This window comes from Saimiri boliviensis, chromosome 16 (assembly GCF_048565385.1).
Source record: "Saimiri boliviensis isolate mSaiBol1 chromosome 16, mSaiBol1.pri, whole genome shotgun sequence".
Lineage (NCBI taxonomy): Eukaryota > Metazoa > Chordata > Mammalia > Primates > Cebidae > Saimiri > Saimiri boliviensis.
Window position 1 is genome coordinate 78483918 of NC_133464.1, and position 13067 is coordinate 78496984.

Sequence of the window (13067 nt, forward strand, 5' to 3'; positions counted from 1 at the left end):
GTCAATCCTGAATGTTTATTGGAAAAGGAGTCTGGATTCACTGTTTTCTTCTCTAACTGTGTGCTGAGCAGTAGTTCTACCTTACTGTAGCAAGAGGACTCACAGGGTTTGGAGAAACTGGGCTTCATCTTTTTCCAGGATCATCAGACATTTTCCAGGGGGCAAATGGACGACACGTTGGAAAATATAAAATCATGTTTGTTTTACCTTAGGAAACAACTTGAGTGTCTGCAAGACGAGGCTCTGTGGCGCGTTGTGTAACCCGCCCGGTGAATCACGTTGCACAGACAAGCCCCACAGGCTTTTACTGCAATAATCATCTTGATCTTCTTATTCAAATACAAGTAACAACCGCAGCCGGCTCCAAGTCACGTGTCCAGGTCACATGGCGCTCAGAGCAGAAGCCGACTGGCAATCCTTAGCAGCTGCTGACTCCCAGGAAAAAAATCCTGGCTTTAAAGACACGAACTCAGTTTTTATAGAACAAGGAGGACTGCAAGAGAAGGCACTGGAAGTGAGGGTAGGGTGTCATTCTTATTAAGTGCTCTCCAAGGAAAGGAAAAGGGCCAACACGCTCCCTGCTTTCGCTCTCCCAGAACTTTGCAAACTTGCCCAGCGTAGCCGCCTTTCCCAAACCTGCAGGAGCCCTGGGCTGCAGAATCCCCCGCTCGGGTCTGGGATCCCGAGAGAGGGGCGGGCTGACTTGGCTCTGGGTCCTGGCCCTTGGGAAATGGATGGCTGAATTCAGATCTGAATTTAGTAGAAAGCCAAATTTAGTTTTCGCTTCCTTATGAAATTAATGCTTCTGGGTCGATGGAGTTTGGGGAGGGAGGAGGGGTGAGAAGCACTGTGAGCTTATGGGGTCCGTCTGGACTTTTTGTTGACATGAAAAACAACATGCAGAATGTGGCTCCTTTAAGGTTTTCTGCGGTAAGAACAGAATCTGCAAGGCCTCTGCCTACCTGAATGTCTCCTTGTTCAGCCTTTTGAATTTAGAAAGATGTTCTTTCACTTTCTCTAACTTGCATGGTGTTACTTTGTGCTTTTGAAAACTGCGGTGATCGAACTGAGTTTGTTTAATTTCGTGTGGAAGTGACAATAGTGGGTGTGAATGGAGAGTTTAGAATCTGCTGGAGGGAAGGCACACGTAAAGCACAGGTAAAAGGCTTTAGCAGAAAGTCGACAGCATTTTTTATTTTTGTTTTTTAACAGTCTAAGTGTGTTTTATTGAACATTGTACAGAAAGCATTTTCCCCAAACGCTGCAGTACGGATGCACCCTTACCAGAAAATCTGCTTGTGTAGTCTGGAGACTTAATCCTATTTCATTTAGCTCTTTTCAGAAAGAACAAACATACAAAGAATTTCACTGTGTCACTGAAATATAATTATTTCATGAAATGTAGTTAGGAAGTTTGGTTTTCTCACTCCTCACGTTTCTGTCCATCACACCCTCCTCAAAAATCGAAAATACGCCTGTAATCTCAGCACTTTGGGAGGCCAAGTTCAGGAGTTTGAGACCAGCTTGGCCAACATGGTGAACCCCATCTCTACTAAAAATAACAAAAAATTTAGCCGGGCGTGGCGGTGGGTGCCTATAATCCCAGCTACTCGGGAGGCTGAGGCAAGAGAATTGCTTGAACCCGGGTGGCAGAGGTCGCAGTGAACTGAGATCACGCCACTGTTCTCCAGCCTGGGCAACAGAGTGAGACTCCATCTCAAAAACGAACAAACAAACAAACATCAAAAACAACAACAACAAAAAACAAAGCTAAAATAAGAGTTTGTGAGCCAAAGGGGTGAATCTAGGTTTCATTGGGCCTGATACTTATACAATTTGGAAGGAAGAGAATGTAAACTTGACATACAAAATTAGGTATTAAAGTCTCACTAAATTTAGAAAAACGTATAATTAACTGACTAACATGTCTCTAAAATCCTTTCTATCCCACATTTTGGGGCAGATATTCATTGATGGTCTCTTATGTTCCTGAAAGGTGAGAACTTTTGTCTTGACCAGTGATCCCTTTAAGTGTACCTACAATTGTACAAGTTTGATGATTGGAAAACTGCCCCAGACTACTGTAGGACCCTATTTCACATCTTGTATTCCCCCTTGCTCTGGGGACATGCTCATATCATATGATGCTTGGGTCTGAGCCTTCACACTCCATGCCATCTATGTTGGCATGTGGGTGGTAGGAACATCCCTAGAAACCTTTTCTAAGCTGTAGCTTGGCTGTATGTAAGTGACTGCATCAACCAGGTGCAGTGGCTCATCCCTGTAATCCCAGCACTTTGGGAGACCGAGGCAAGCAGCTTGCTTGAGCCCAGGAGTTTGAGACCAGCCTGGGCAACATGGTGAAACCCCATCTCTACAAAAAAGAAAAAGAAAAAGGAAAAAAAAATTTTAAAATTAGTTGGGTGTGGTGGTATGTGCCTATAGTCCCAGCTACTTGGGAGGCTGAAGCAGGAGGCTTGCTTGAGCCCGGGAAGTGGAGGCTGCAGTGAGCCCTGATCACATCACTGCACTTCAGCTGGTGATAGAGCGACACCCTGTCTCAAAGAAAAGAAAGAAAGAAATTGACTGAATCGATAAATCATAATCAACCCAAAGCTAAAGATAGCTCTAACTTGGATTCTTTAGCTAGGTCCGCAAAATGCCCATGGCCGTTCCAAAGCTACCCAAAAGGAGAGAAAATGTGGCCAAACAGAAGTCAAGGTGGAAAGCGGCAGTGATCTGAAGCAACTAAGCATCTTACCATTGCAGAGTTTGTAACGGTGCGTGACCATATGCAGAGGCTGCTGGGGCGCTGGCATGGGCCTCCCAGCGGGGTGGGTGAAGTGAGAGGCCTGAGGTTTCTTTTTTTTTTTTTGGAATGCATCTTTATCACTTTATTCAAATCTTCAAAGTAGTCTTTATGCTACATTTTTAGTTTAAAAATTCTGCAAGTTAAGTGCACCACAGTGTAGAGAGAGATATGCAGTGCTGAGCTTCCGTAACAGGCAGTGGTACAGTCGAACATCACATGTACAGAACACACAATTTAGATGAACTGAAATTATAAGATACAATAAAATCCAATTTCAGAAAACAAAAATCAAAACATTAAGCATCTCTGAAATGTTCTTAACCCTAATGAGGTTTCACTGGACTCAAGTCATTTTGCAGCGAGGCATTCACAACATGACCCTATTAACCCAGTCTAGAAATTCTGGGGAGCCGAATGAGTGGCTGCATCAGACTCTCTTGACAACAAATGGTAACCAATTTTTCATTAACTTCATGGTAAATGTGCTTCTAGGGACCCCAGGTTCACAATAAATATTTTAAAAAGTCATTTTCTGGGCTCTAGAAAAGTTGCATATGTTTGTTTGAGGTGAGCTTGCTCTCTGGACATGTATGGAATGGTTTGTCAGCGTAAATTCTACTTAATAAAAAGCCTCTGTTGGGATGGCAGGATTCAGCCCCAGGAACAGTTCCTCTGGCAGCCAGGCACCCGGGAAAACCATGTGCAAGGAAGGGGCGGAGGGGAGCAGAGAGGTGACTGGGCTCTTGTTCCAGACTAATTTTGTGCACGGCCTCCTATCCAAGCGCTGGATTCCACACATCACACCCTTTGCTCCTCAGGAGAGCCCTGCGTAGTGACTTTTATTATTACTCCTGCTCTACCGATGAGAAATGAAGTCTGAGAGAGATTGTTTCTTGCCTATACATGGAGGGAGTGTTTCAAAGCTGGAGTTCAAAACCAGGTGTGTCTACCTCCCCCCAGCTCTGCTCGTACCTTCGTGGCACAACTCTGACCTTGAACCTTGGGTGAATCAAATGCAGCCCAGGCCTTCTGTTCCTTTCTATACTGGAGCTGACTTTATTTGCAACCGTATCTGGTTATAGCTCCCAGATCTTTAGCTCTGTTCTTGCAGATCATGATCTCATTGCCTGCTAAAGTCATTAGGGATTGGAGCCGACAGGATTCCCTGACCAGTTGTAAAGTTCCACTCGTCCCATTGGATGGTAATGATGTTTCCTGCCTTTCTCTGCCCATGCCCCCTTGCCCTCACTAATGCCACACTTCACTCTGGGCACGCCACCCCATTGACTGCCTCTAGAACACGCCCTATGCTTTTGCCTCACGCACAGCAGAGAGACTCACCTTGCTGAATCACTCCCTTAGCTTGTCAGGACAGTATTTTGATTTTGGAAAGCTTATCAGCATGCTGTTTGCAGGGGGAAAGGAGGCTGTCAGTTCAGGCAATCTGCAAATGTGCCAATTAGCTGGATGGAAGAAGCCGGAGTGCAAGCAGTGGCCCCTCCCCTCCCAGAAGAGCTAACCCATCCCATACAGTTTCCTGCCTAATGTCGCCAGGCTCTGCCCGGGGCCGGGCTGTGGACAAAGGCTAATGAGCGTTACTGACTTTTTTAGCTTAGAGTTTTTCAACCTCAACACTATTGACATTTTGGGCCAGACTGAGAGGTAAGTGAGAGAGCTGCCTGGGCATTACAGGGTGTTTTGCAGCCTCCCTGGCTCCTACTCAGCTCCTCTCCCCACTCCCACCTAAGTTGTGATGATCAAAAACAGCTTCAGACATTGCCAAATGTCCCCCGGGGGCCCAAATCGCCCCTGATTGAGAGCCACTGCTTGAGCTCTATCGACAGATTTTGCCACCATCAGCATCCAGTTCTATAGATTCTTAAAGCACGGAGGCGGGAGGCAGCGTGGGTTTTGATCTGCCGGTAAGAGGCGGATGCAAGGGCGGGAGAGTTGCATACTGGACGCAGAGCTAATCCTCTTGTATGAGAGTACCGTGAGGAAAAAGGTGATAATGCCTGTGAGTAGAGACGCATACCCATTTCCCCATGGTCAGAGTGAATCTGAGACAGGTGGTTGCCTGAAAACTTCAGCTTATGGTTGAGGGTTCTATGGTCAGAGATTGGGTTGGAATCCCTGCTCCCTAATTAGTCTTGTGACCTTGGACAAGTTACTTTAACTATCTATGCCTCAGTTTCCCTATTGTAATATATAATATGTAACAATAATATCTATACAGTAGAGGTGTTTTAAGAATTATGATCAGTAGTTCATGCCTGTAATCCCAGCACTTTGGGAGGCTGAGGTGGGCAGATTGCCTGAGGTCAGGAGTTTGAGACCAGCCTGGCCAACATGGCAAAACCCTGTCTCTACTAAACACACACAAAAAATTAGGTGTGGTGGCACGTGCCTATAATCCCAGCTACTCGGGAGGCTGAGGCAGGGGACTCGCTTGAACCCCGGAGTTGGAGGTTGCAGTGAGGCAAGATTGTACCACTGCACTCTAGCCTGGGCAATAGAGCAAGATTCTGTCTAAAAAAAAAAAAAAAAAAAAATTAAATGACAGTGCATTCATTGGTTACACAGTGTAAAACACGTTACACTGGTTAAGCACTTGATACATAGTAAGTGCTTAACCAGTTTAACCTATTTTTAAAATTTCGGAACAAATCTCTGATTTCTTATTTTTATTTTTATTTTTTTTTTGGGAGTCTCCCTCTGTCACCCAGGCTGGAGTACAGTGGCGTGATCGTGGCTCATTGCAACCTCCACCTCCCAGGTTCAAGTGATCTTCCCTCCTCAGACTCCTGAGTAGCTAGGACTACAGGTGCACATCACCATGCCAGGCTGAGTTTTTGCATTTTTTAGTAGAGATGGGGTTTTGCCATGTTGCCCAGTCTGGTCTTGAACTCCTGGGTTCAAGTGATCCATCCACCTTGACCTCCAAAAGTGCTAGGATTACAGGCATGAGTCACAGCGCCCAGCTGTTTTTGTTTGTTTTTTTATGATACAGATAAATATATTTCTCCCCAGATTCTTCAGATAACTTTGCCAGCCTCCTGGTTTGTTGATCTGGAGACAGTGCAGTAAACATCAACTTTAGAATCTCCTTCCTTTTTCTTTTTTCTTTTTTTGAGATGGAGTCTTGCTCTTTCACCCAGGCTGGAGTGCAGTGGTGTGATCTCGGCTCTCTGTAACCCCTGCCTCCCAGATTCAAGGGATTCTCCTGACTCAGCCTCCAGAGTAGCTGGGACTACAGGTGCGTGCCACCACACCTGGTTAACTTTTGTATTTTTATGAGAGATGGGGTTTCACCATGTTGGTGAGGCTGGCCTTGAACTCCTGACTTTGTAATCTCCCTGTCTAGGCTTCCCAAAGTGCTGGGATTATAGGCGTTAGCCATCGTGCCTGGCCTTTTCTTTTTTCTTTTTTTTTTTTTTGTTTTGAGACAGGTTCTCACTCTGTTGCCCATGCTGGAGTGTAGTGGCACGATCCCGGCTCACTCCAACCTCTGCCTCCCAGGTTCAAGCAATTTTCCTGCCTCAGCCTCCCGAGTAGCTGGGATTATAGGTGTGTGCCACCATGCCCAGCGAATTTTTGTATTTTTAATTGAGATGGGGTTTCACCATGTTGACCAGGCTGGTCTCGAACTCCTGGCCTCAAATGATCCTCCCGCCTCGGACTTCTTAAGTGTTGGGATTACAGGCATGAGCCACAACACCTGGCCTCCTTGCTTTTTATGGGAAGTACAGATACCATCTCCTTGAGAACCTCCGTGGTTGTAACAAACCTGCACTCTCCTGAGAAAGGTCAGTCACCACCAAGGACTGGGATCAGCGTTCTTGGCTGCAGGTCTCTCGCCTCAAGTGTCCTTGCTTTGCTAGGACAGGGTGCTGAGGGGTTTGACAAACACATTGAACTCCATCATGCCCATGAAAGGGTTTATTAATGCAATCGGTTACAAATGAGAGATTTTTTTAAAAATGGGAAACAGTGACAAGGTTACAAATGCTGCCCTTGTGTATGGACTGAGTCATTCGACATTAGGAAAGGTTCTACAGGACAAAGGGTAATTGTGTAATACGTAAAAGCTGCCTTACCTCTGTAGTCAACAATAATCAGCAACGGATGGAAAAAGCAGCCTAGAAACCCCAAAGGATTTAAAGTGCCATGGCTTGAAGGCAAGGCACCCACAGAGTCTGCCAGCCCTGTCCAGGAGAGTGCCAGCTGTTCGCCTGAAGACCTCGAGCCTAGGAGTGATGAAATGTTTGCCTCAAGCCACGGCTATTTCCTCTATATAAGGCCCCTTTGAATTCGCCTGACTTCCAAATGCAGTGGAGTGGTGGACTCCAAGCTAAGGAGATTCTTAATACTTGCAGATGTTATCTGTCCCAACAGAATTTTCAATGTAGAAAAAAACGGATTTGTTGGGGAAAAACATACCTGAGGGTGCATTCTCCAGTCCGGAGGAGGAGCGTGTGTGTAGATTTAAAACACGCCTGTCTGCTGGAAAGGAGTCTGAGAGCTGCAGGCTTACACTCTTCCTAGACAACTGAACTGACAAACAGTGCATCTTTAAGAACCATCTTTCAGGACTTAACCTGCTTCTACGTGGACAAGCTTCTCAACATGAAGAATCTTGCTGCGCCTGGCAGCTACTTCGTTATTTCTCCACAAATGTGACATGTCAGCTCACATTTGTAAACGTGAGGCTCGTTTTTAAAATTCCGAGGGCATAAACAGATGGTCTAGTTCCAGCCTAGACTATATCATTCTGTAATCTTTTGGAGATGATAAAAGAGTGGCTTCCTTAGAGGTTTTAGCTCTGCAGAGTGCGAGCCAGGAGCAGCTCAGAAGAGCACAGGAAAGCAGGTTTGACCCCCGTGGTGATTTACTTCCCTTTCCTTTTTCCTTTTCAAGTCCAGCAAAGTCCAAGACCTTGGAATTCCAGCCAAACCTACTGGCTGAGGCAGAGAAATGAGCAAGAAGCATCAGCCAGCCCGCTGGCCCAGGCACCGACTCTCGGTTGCCCACTAGGATTGAGCTCTGGAGCTGTTTACAAGTCCACATCATTACTGTATAGACCTTACAATAAGGATATACTATGACTTATTTTAAAATAGTATGTGTCTTTGAAAACTTTTTTATTTTGAAATAACTTTAGACTTAGGGAAAAGTAAAAATACTACGGAGGCTGTTTATATATCCCTCACTCGGCTTCCCCTGTGGTTTACATCTTACAGAATGTAAGCACTATAGCACAATGATCAAAGCCAAGAAAGTGACTGTGGTACAGTACGACTAACTAGACTACAGGCTTACTTGGAGTTCACCAGGTTTCCCACTAAGTCCTTTTTCTGTTTCAAGATCCAAGCGAGGGTCCCGTAGTGCATTTAGTCTCTGAATCTGCAATAGTTCCTCAGTCTTTGTCGTTTATGATTTTGTTACTATTGAAGAAAACCAGTTTGTTATGTTGTAGAATATTCCTCCGTTTGAGTTTCTCTGTTGATTTCTTTCCCTCCTGCCTTTCTCTTTCCCTCTCCACTTCCGTCCTTCCCTCCCTCCCGCCCTCCCTCCCTCCTTCCTTTCTTTTTTCTTTTTCTTTCTTTCTTTTTTTTCTTCCTTCCTTCCTTCTTTCCTTTCTTTCTCTCTCTCTCTCTTTCTTTTCTTCCTTTCTTGACAGAGTCTTGCTGTTGTCCCCCAGGCTGGAGAGCAGTGCCGTCACCTCACCTGCCTGCAGCCTCCACCTCCTGGGTTCAAGCAATTCTTGTGTCTCAGTCTCCCAAATAGCTGGGATTACAGAGGCCTCCCACCACACCCAGCTAATTTTTGTATTTTTAGTAGAGGTGGGGTTTTGCAGTGTTGGCCAGGCTGGTCTCAAACTCCTGACCTCAGGAGGTGATGTGCCCTTCCGCAGTGCACTGTATCAAGGAATTCACTATGTCTGTGATTCTTGTTAATCGTGATGTTTGCCGTGGCCACTTGATTAAGGGGCTGATTACGCCGATGTAAGTTACCATCTTTCCTTTTGTAGTTAATAGGTATTTTGAGGGAGATACTGTTACACTACACAAATACCTGTTTCTTCTCAAACTGTTGCCCACTAATGTCACCTCCGTTGGTGAATCTTGCTGGCAACAGTTTTAACTGTGGTGTTCTGAGGAAGATTCTCCTCATTTCTCCCACATTTGGTAATTGGAATTCTTCTATAAGGAAGAGCTCTCTCTTCTTCCTCATTTATATATTTATTTTTGAATTGTTTATTCATATTAGTATGGATTCATGGGTGTTTATTTTATCCTATGTGCTATGATCTAATTATATTATCATTTATCCTGTACAGCAAAATGGTTCCAGCTTTGACCATTGGGAGCTCTTTCAGGATGGTTCCTGTGTCTTTTCTTTTTATTTTTCCTTTTGTGAGACAGTGTCTCACTCTCACCCAGGCTGGAGTGCGGTGGTGCAATCATGGCTTACTGCAGCCTCTCCCTCCTGGGCTCAAGCAAACCTCCTGCCTCAGCTCCCTGACCACATGGGACTATAGGCATGTGCTACCACACCTGGCTAAGTTTTTTTCTTAGTTTTTAAGGTTTTTAAAATAGAGATTGGGTCTCACTATGTTGCCCAGGCTAGTCTCAAACTCCCGGGCTCAAATGATCCTCCTGCATTGACCTCCCAAAGTGCTGGGATTGCAGGGGTGAGTCACCACACCCAGCCTCCTGTGTCCTTTTAATCATTGCCTTTTTGGACCATTTTGTTTCTTATTTTATGGCACTACAAGATATTTTAGGCTTATCGTATATTTTTGCTGACTCACCTGGACCAACTGTTTCTCTAAGGAGCCCTGGTTCCTTTTAATAGAGAATAGCATTTTTCTTTCTTTTCTTTTCTTTTTTTTGAAATGGAGTCTCATTCTGTCACCTAGGCTGGAGTGCAGTGATCTCAGCTCACTGCAACCTCTGCCTCCTGGGCTCAAGCAATTCTTTTGTCTTAGCCTCCTGAGTAGCTGGGACTCCAGTCACTCACCACCATGCTCGTAATTTTTGTATTTTTATTACAGATGAGGTTTTACCATATTGGCCAGGCTGGTCTCGAACTCCTGACCTCATGATCTGCCCACCTTGGCCTCCCAGAGTGCTGGGATTACAGGTGTGAGCACTGAGTATAGTCATTGCTATTGCTATTGTACTGTCATTGCTTCTAGGCCCTCTCATTAGAAAGAGCTAGGAAACATATGTACAGGTGTACCTCAGAGACATTGCAGATTTAGTTACAGACCATTGCAATAAAGCAAATATCATAATGAAGCAAGCCACACACATTTCTCAGTTTCCTGGATGCACATAAAAGTTATGTTTACATTTTATTGTGGTCTGTTAGGTATGCAATAGCATTGTGTCTAAAGAACCTATATACTTTGTTTTAAAAATACTTGATTGCTAAAAAATGCTAACAATCATCTGAGCCTTCAACAAGTCTTAATCTTTTTGCTGGTGGCGAATCTTGCCTTGATGTTGATGGCTGCTGACTGATTAAGGTGGTGGTTGCTGAAGGTTGGGGTGGCTGTGGTAAATTTCTTAAAATAAGAGAATAATGAAGTTTGCTGCGTCAATTGCTATTTGATAGCATTTTATCCAAAATGGAACTTCTTTCAAAACTGGAGTCAGTCTTCTTATACCTTGGCCGTTGTTTTATCAACTAAGTTTATGATATATATATATGTATGTATGTATATATATTGAGACGGAGTCTCGCTCTGTGGCCAGGCTGGAGTGCAGTGGCCTGATCTCGGCTCACTGCAATCTCTGCCTCCCAGGTTCAAGTGATTCCCCTGCCTCAGCCTCCCGAGTAGCTGGGACTACAGGTGCACACCACCATGCCCAGCTAATTTTTTGTATTTTCATAAGACAGGGGTTCACCATGTTGGCCAGAATGGTCTCAATATCCTGACCTCATGATTCGCCCACCTTGGCCTTCCGAAGTGCTGGGATTGCAGGCGTGAGCCACTGTGCCGGGCCAGTTTATGGAATATTCTAAGTCCTTTGTTGTCACTTCAGCAATATTCTCAGTGTCTTCAAGTGTAGATTCCATCACAAGAAACCACTATTTTTGCTCATACATAAGAAACAACTCCTCATCCATTCAAATTTGATTGTGAGATTGCAGCAATTCAGTCACATCTTAGGATCCACATGTGTGTGTGTGTGTGTGTGTGTGTGTGTGTGTATGTGTGTGACAAGATCTCACTCTATTGCTCAGGCTAGACTGCAGTGGCATGAGAAGTGAGCTCACTGTAGCTTTGAACTCCTGGACTTAAGAGATCCTCCTGCCTCAGTCTCCTGAGTAGCTGGGACCACAGGTGTATGCTACTGTGCTCAGCTAATTTTTCTATTTTTTGTAGACATGGAGTCTCACTATGTCACCAAGGCTGGTCTTGAACTCCTGGCCTCAAGCACTCCACCCACGTTGGACTCCCAAAGTGCTGGAATTACAGGCATGAACCACTGTGCCTTGCCTCAGGCTCCAGTTTTAGTTCTCTTGCTGTTTCCACTACATCTGCGGTGACTTCCTCCACTGAAATCTTGAATACTTCAAAGTCATCGATGAGAATTGGAATCATCTTCTTCTAAACTCCTGTTAATGTTGATATTTTGGCCTTCTCCCATGAATTATGAATATTCTTAATGGCATCTAAAATGGTGGATCCTTTCCAGAAGGTTTTCAATTTACTTTGCCCAGATCCACCAGAGGAATCCCTATCGACAGCAGCTATAGCCTTAGGAACGTCTCATATTTCTTAAATAATAGGACTTGGAAGTTGAAATGACTCTTTGATTCATGGGCTGCAGAATCGATATGTAAACAGGCACGAAAACAACTTTTATCACCTTGTATTTGTTCCTTTTCTTTTTGGGGGGTGGTGGGGGACAGATCTGTCCCCCAGGCTGGAGTGCAGTGGTGTGATCTTGGCTCATTGCAATCTCTGCCTCCCAGATTGAAGCTATTCTTCTGCCTCAGCTTCCTGAGTAGCTAGAACTACAGGCAGGTACTACCACACCTGGCTAATTATTTTGTGTTTTTAGTAGAGAGAGAGTTTTGCCATGTTGGCCAGGCTGGTCTTGAACTGGTCTGACTTCAAGTGATCTGCCTGCCTCGGCCTCCCAAAATGTTGGGATTACAGGCATAAGCCACTGCACTTGGCCTATTTGTTCCTTCTTATTGCTGAATAGTATTCAGGTTATTGCTGCCATTCTATCCTAGTGCCTTGAGTCTGGCCTAGAGTATTTCAGAGGAAAAAGTGATGTACACACTGCTGCTTTGGTGGCACTTTGGATTCTTTCTTCCTCAATCTGCTTGCTACTATTTACTTCTCAGAAATACTGTTACTGGCTGGGCATGGCGGTAGAAATAAATAAATGAATAAATAAATTCTATTTACTTTTCTTCTCAATTCAAAAAATTTAAAAATGTTTATAGAGACACAATCTTGCTATGTTGCCCAGGCTGCTGTTAAACTCTTGACCTCAGGTGATTCTTGGCCTTTGCCTCTCAAGATGCTGGGATTACATTCTGTCCAGGCTTCCTAAGTGCAGCTGGGAGAGTCCAGGTGAAGTCTGCGTTTGCCCCCTACCCAGAATCAGAACTTCTATCCATTCTCTGTGCGCTTTCCTTTTCCTCCCTCTTTCTTTCTCTCTCTTTCTCTCTTTCTTTTTTCTTCTCTTCTTCCTTCCTTCCTTCTTTCTTCCTTCCTTCTTTCTCTCTTGAGATACAGCCTCCGTCTGTGATCCAGGCTGGAGTGCAGCAGTACCATCATAGCTCACTGCAGCCTTGACCTGGGCTCAAGTGATCCTCCCGCCTCAGCCTCCTCAGTAGCCAGAACAGGCATGCAACACCACACTCAGCTTTCTTTCTTTCTTTCTTTTTTTTTTTTTTTTTTTTGAGATAGGGTCTCACTATGTTACCCAAGCTGGTCTTGAACTCCTGGGCTCAAGAGATCCTCCGCCTCAGCCTCCCTAATTGTTAGGAGTGAAGGTGTGAGCCACTGCACCCAGCCTCTGTTTGCTTTTAAATGTCTGAAGTCAATGTGTTTCCTGATCCTTTTAATTCACTTATTTTCTCTTTATGAAAACCCGTAGGATTTTTTTTTTCATTAGTATTTAGAAATTTCTCAGTGATGTTCCTTGGTGTGGTTCTATTTTCATCTATTGTATTAGGCATTTGATGGCTTTTCATTCTGGAAATTCACATCCTCCTGTTC

The 13067-nt window shown here is 44.7% G+C and overlaps 1 long non-coding RNA gene across 1 annotated transcript; it reads left to right on the forward strand.

Moving 5' to 3' along the window:
• The first annotated feature begins 385 nt into the window (after positions 1-385).
• Positions 386-12247, forward strand: LOC120365674 (uncharacterized). The gene is made up of 2 exons (XR_012514455.1): positions 386-520; positions 11211-12247. It is a non-coding gene; the product is annotated as an uncharacterized LOC120365674 (long non-coding RNA).
• The last annotated feature ends 820 nt before the right edge of the window (positions 12248-13067 follow it).